Raw genomic sequence first — 5,000 nt, 5'->3', positions numbered from 1 at the left:
TGCCCGCGGGGGCAGGCTCCGGGTTGACCTGGTGGCCGGACGGGAATTAAGCCCGGAGCCCGGGGCAGGGCGACCCCGGACGGACGGGGCTCCGCCGGCCCCTGCCCGCGGGGGCAGGCTCCGGGTTGACCTGGTGGCCGGAGGAGAATTAAGCCCGGAGCCCGGGGCAGGGCGACCCCGGACGGACGGGGGTCCGCCTGGCCCCTGCCCGCGGGGGCAGGCTCCGGGTTGACCTGGTGGCCGGACGGGAATTAAGCCCGGAGCCCGGGGCAGGGCGACCCCGGACGGACGGGGGTATGCCGGCCCCTGCCCGCGGGGGCAGGCTCCGGGTTGACCTGGTGGCCGGAGGAGAATTAAGCCCGGAGCCCGGGGCAGGGCGACCCCGGACGGACGGGGCTCCGCCTGGCCCCTGCCCGCGGGGGCAGGCTCCGGGTTGACCTGGTGGCCGGAGGAGAATTAAGCCCGGAGCCCGGGGCAGGGCGACCCCGGACGGACGGGGATCCGCCTGGCCCCTGCCCGCGGGGGCAGGCTCCGGGTTGACCTGGTGGCCGCTCGGGACTTAAGCCCGGAGCCCGGGGCAGGGCGGCCCCGGACGGACGGGGCTCCGCCTGGCCCCTGCCCGCGGGGGCAGGCTCCGGGTTGACCTGGTGGCCGGAGGAGAATTAAGCCCGGAGCCCGGGGCAGGGCGACCCCGGACAGACGGGGGTCCGCCTGGCCCCTGCCCGCGGGGGCAGGCTCCGGGTTGACCTGGTGGCCGGACGGGAATTAAGCCCGGAGCCCGGGGCAGGGCGACCCCGGACGGACGGGGCTCCGCCGGCCCCTGCCCGCGGGGGCTGGCTCCGGGTTGACCTGGTGGCCGCTCGGGACTTAAGCCCGGAGCCCGGGGCAGGGCGACCCCGGACGGACGGGGCTCCGCCTGGCCCCTGCCCGCGGGGGCAGGCTCCGGGTTGACCTGGTGGCCGGACGGGGAATAAGCCCGGAGCCCGGGGCAGGGCGACCCCGGACGGACGGGGGTCCGCCGGCCCCTGCCCGCGGGGGCAGGCTCCGGGTTGACCTGGTGGCCGCTCGGGACTTAAGCCCGGAGCCCGGGGCAGGGCGACCCCGGACGGACGGGGGTATGCCGGCCCCTGCCCGCGGGGGCAGGCTCCGGGTTGACCTGGTGGCCGGTTTGCTTTCGGGCCACCAGGTCAACCCGCTGCCTGTATGGGGTTGACCTGGTGGCCGCTTTCCTTCCCGGCCACCAGGTCAACCCGCTGAATGTATGGGGTTGACCTGCTGGCCGCTTTCCTTCCCGGCCACCAGGTCAACCCGCTGAATGTATGGGGTTGACCTGCTGGCCGCTTTTCTTCCCGGCCACCAGGTCAACCCGCTGAATGTATGGGGTTGACCTGCTGGCCGCTTTCCTTCCCGGCCACCAGGTCAACCCGCTGAATGTATGGGGTTGACCTGCTGGCCGCTTTCCTTCCCGGCCACCAGGTCAACCCGCTGAATGTATGGGGTTGACCTGCTGGCCGCTTTTCTTCCCGGCCACCAGGTCAACCCGCTGAATGTATGGGGTTGACCTGCTGGCCGCTTTCCTTCCCGGCCACCAGGTCAACCCGCTGAATGTATGGGGTTGACCTGCTGGCCGCTTTCCTTCCCGGCCACCAGGTCAACCCGCTGAATGTATGGGGTTGACCTGCTGGCCGCTTTCCTTCCCGGCCACCAGGTCAACCCGCTGAATGTATGGGGTTGACCTGCTGGCCGCTTTCCTTCCCGGCCACCAGGTCAACCCGCTGAATGTATGGGGTTGACCTGCTGGCCGCTTTCCTTCCCGGCCACCAGGTCAACCCGCTGAAAGTATGGGGTTGACCTGGTGGCCGCTTTCCTTCCCGGCCACCAGGTCAACCCGCTGAAAGTATGGGGTTGACCTGGTGGCCGCTTTCCTTCCCGGCCACCAGGTCAACCCGCTGCCGGCATGGGGTTGACCTGCTGGCCGCAGAGGGGCAGGCTCCGGGTTGACCTGGTGGCCGGACGGGGATTAAGCCCCGGCTCGGAGCAGGGCAAGCCCGGGCGGAGGGGGGTCCGCTTGGCCCCTGCCCGCGGGGGCAGGCTCCGGGTTGACCTGGTGGCCGGTTTGCTTTCGGGCCACCAGGTCAACCCGCTGAATGTATGGGGTTGACCTGCTGGCCGCTTTCCTTCCCGGCCACCAGGTCAACCCGCTGAATGTATGGGGTTGACCTGCTGGCCGCTTTCCTTCCCGGCCACCAGGTCAACCCGCTGAATGTATGGGGTTGACCTGCTGGCCGCTTTCCTTCCCGGCCACCAGGTCAACCCGCTGAATGTATGGGGTTGACCTGCTGGCCGCTTTCCTTCCCGGCCACCAGGTCAACCCGCTGAATGTATGGGGTTGACCTGCTGGCCGCTTTCCTTCCCGGCCACCAGGTCAACCCGCTGAAAGTATGGGGTTGACCTGCTGGCCGCTTTCCTTCCCGTCCACCAGGTCAACCCGCTGAATGTATGGGGTTGACCTGCTGGCCGCTCTGCTTCCCGGCCACCAGGTCAACCCCCTGCCGGTATGGGGTTGACCTGCTGGCCGCAGAGGGGCAGGCTCCGGGTTGACCTGGTGGCCGGCAGGGACTTCAGCCCCAGGGCCCCTGGCAGGGCGACCCTGCCCTTGTTCCCCAGAAAAGGAGAGAGCTGGCTCGCAGCGGGAAAAGCTGCCTACGGCACCTGGGATTCCCAGGCGGTCACCCATCCAAGTACTAGCCAGGCCCGGGACGGTTTACCTTCCGAGATCGGACGGGATCGGGGGCCTTCCGTCCGGTATGGCCGTAGGCACTCGGCTCCGGTCCGCCTCGTCCCCTTTCCCTTACTGACTCCCCTGCCTCGGGTGGGCCCGATCCTTTTTTCCGTTTTTTTTTTTCCGCTCCGGAGGCTTCGTGAGCCCCCCCCCAACACCCCTTTGGGGGTCGGTGAAATTTTTTTTTTCAGACTTCCAGGGGCCCGATCCTGGCCGCGGGCACCCGGCTCCGGGCACCCGGCTCCGGGCCGCCTCGTCCCCTTTCCCTTACTGACTCCGCTGCCTCGGGTGGGCCCGATCCTTTTTTCCGTTTTTTTTTTTCCGCTCCGGAGGCTTCGTGAGCCCCCCCCAACACCACTTTGGGGGTCGGTGAAAAAATTTTTTTCAGACTTCCAGGGGCCCGATCCTGGCCGCGGGCACCCGGCTCCGGGCACCCGGCTCCGGGCCGCCTCGTCCCCTTTCCCTTACTGACTCCCCTGCCTCGGGTGGGCCCGATCCTTTTTTCCGTTTTTTTTTTTTTTCGCTCCGGAGGCTTTATGAGCCCCCCCCAATACCACTTTGGGGGTCGGTGAAAAAAATTTTTCAGACTTCCAGGGGCCCGATCCTGGCCGCCGGCACCCGGCTCCGGGCACCCGGCTCCGGGCCGCCTCGTCCCCTTTCCCTTACTGACTCCCCTGCCTCGGGTGGGCCCGATCCTTTTTTCCGTTTTTTTTTTTTTCGCTCCGGAGGCTTTATGAGGCCCCCCCTAACCGTTTTTGGGGTCGGTGAAAATTTTTAGTCAGACTTCCAGGGGCCCGATCCTGGCCGCGGCTTCGCAGGCTGGCCTGGGGGGGGGGGCATCTCTAGCTCCGGCCGCGGACGGCGAGACGCTCGGCCACCAGGTCAGCCCGGAGGAAAAGGCTGAAAAAAATGTCTAAGTCCCCCCGGGACACCAGGTCAACCCGGAGGAAAAGGCTGAAAAAAATGTCTAAGTCCCCCCGGGACACCAGGTCAACCCGGAGGAAAAGGCTGAAAAAAAGTCTAAGTCCCCCCGGGACACCAGGTCAACCCGGAGGAAAAGGCTGAAAAAAATGTCTAAGTCCCCCCGGGACACCAGGTCAACCCGGAGGAAAAGGCTGAAAAAAAGTCTAAGTCCCCCCGGGACACCAGGTCAACCCGGAGGAAAAGGCTGAAAAAAAGTCTAAGTCCCCCCGGGACACCAGGTCAACCCGGAGGAAAAGGCTGAAAAAAAGTCTAAGTCCCCCCGGGACACCAGGTCAACCCGGAGGAAAAGGCTGAAAAAAAGTCTAAGTCCCCCCGGGACACCAGGTCAACCCGGAGGAAAAGGCTGAAAAAAATGTCTAAGTCCCCCCGGGACACCAGGTCAACCCGGAGGAAAAGGCTGAAAAAAAGTCTAAGTCCCCCCGGGACACCAGGTCAACCCGGAGGAAAAGGCTGAAAAAAAGTCTAAGTCCCCCCGGGACACCAGGTCAACCCGGAGGAAAAGGCTGAAAAAATGTCTAAGTCCCCCCGGGACACCAGGTCAACCCGGAGGAAAAGGCTGAAAAAAATGTCTAAGTCCCCCCGGGACACCAGGTCAACCCCGAGGAAAAGGCTGAAAAAATGTCTAAGTCCCTGCTCGGCCATCAGGTCAACCCCATTCAAAGTGACGGGTTGACCTGATGGCCGGCAGTCTCACGGAAGTCCGGATGGGGTCGCCAAAAGTGCCCTCGGCCGACCGAGAGAACCAGGAGGTCGGATAGGATTTCAGATTGGTCCCCCTAAATTGGCGGTTGGATTTTTCGACTAGTTCATTTTGACGGGTGCGAGGAGATTTCTGAGAACAGGTTTTTCGGAACCTGTGAGAACCAGAGATGAGCCTCGGGGACCAATCTGCGCGTTGTACCCGATCTTGTGAGGGGGGACAGGGGCACGTTGGCAGGTGGGGCGGCCCCCGGCCCCCCCGAGCCCCCCCTTTTCCGGCTCTTTTCCTCCGGGGACCCCGTCGTCCCCTCGCACCCCCGGTGCAGGCCCGGTGGCCGGGATGCGAACTCCGACTGTCGGCGCCCCCCGGAGGGAGGGGGGGCCCGCTCCTCTCTCGCCTTCCGATCGATGTGGCGCTCACGTTCGCGACGGGAAGGGTCCTTCGCGGGCCGGCGCCCCCGACCGCAGGGGGCGTCTGGCGTTCAGGCGGATCGGGTCCCTCTTCCTCTTCGCGTCCCCGGATCCTGGGGCCGAT

General features: G+C 66.0%; 1 non-coding gene across 1 annotated transcript; it reads right to left on the bottom strand.

Annotated features, from left to right (window-relative positions):
• Positions 1-2,700: 2,700 nt before the first annotated feature.
• On the bottom strand, positions 2,701-2,819 carry LOC141979264 (5S ribosomal RNA). The gene has a single exon (XR_012636685.1). It is a non-coding gene; the product is annotated as a 5S ribosomal RNA (ribosomal RNA).
• Between the last annotated feature and the right edge of the window lie 2,181 nt (positions 2,820-5,000).

The sequence above is a fragment of the Natator depressus genome, chromosome 28, assembly GCF_965152275.1.
Source record: "Natator depressus isolate rNatDep1 chromosome 28, rNatDep2.hap1, whole genome shotgun sequence".
Taxonomy (NCBI): Eukaryota; Metazoa; Chordata; order Testudines; family Cheloniidae; genus Natator; species Natator depressus.
This window is presented reverse-complemented; position numbering and strand designations above follow the sequence as displayed.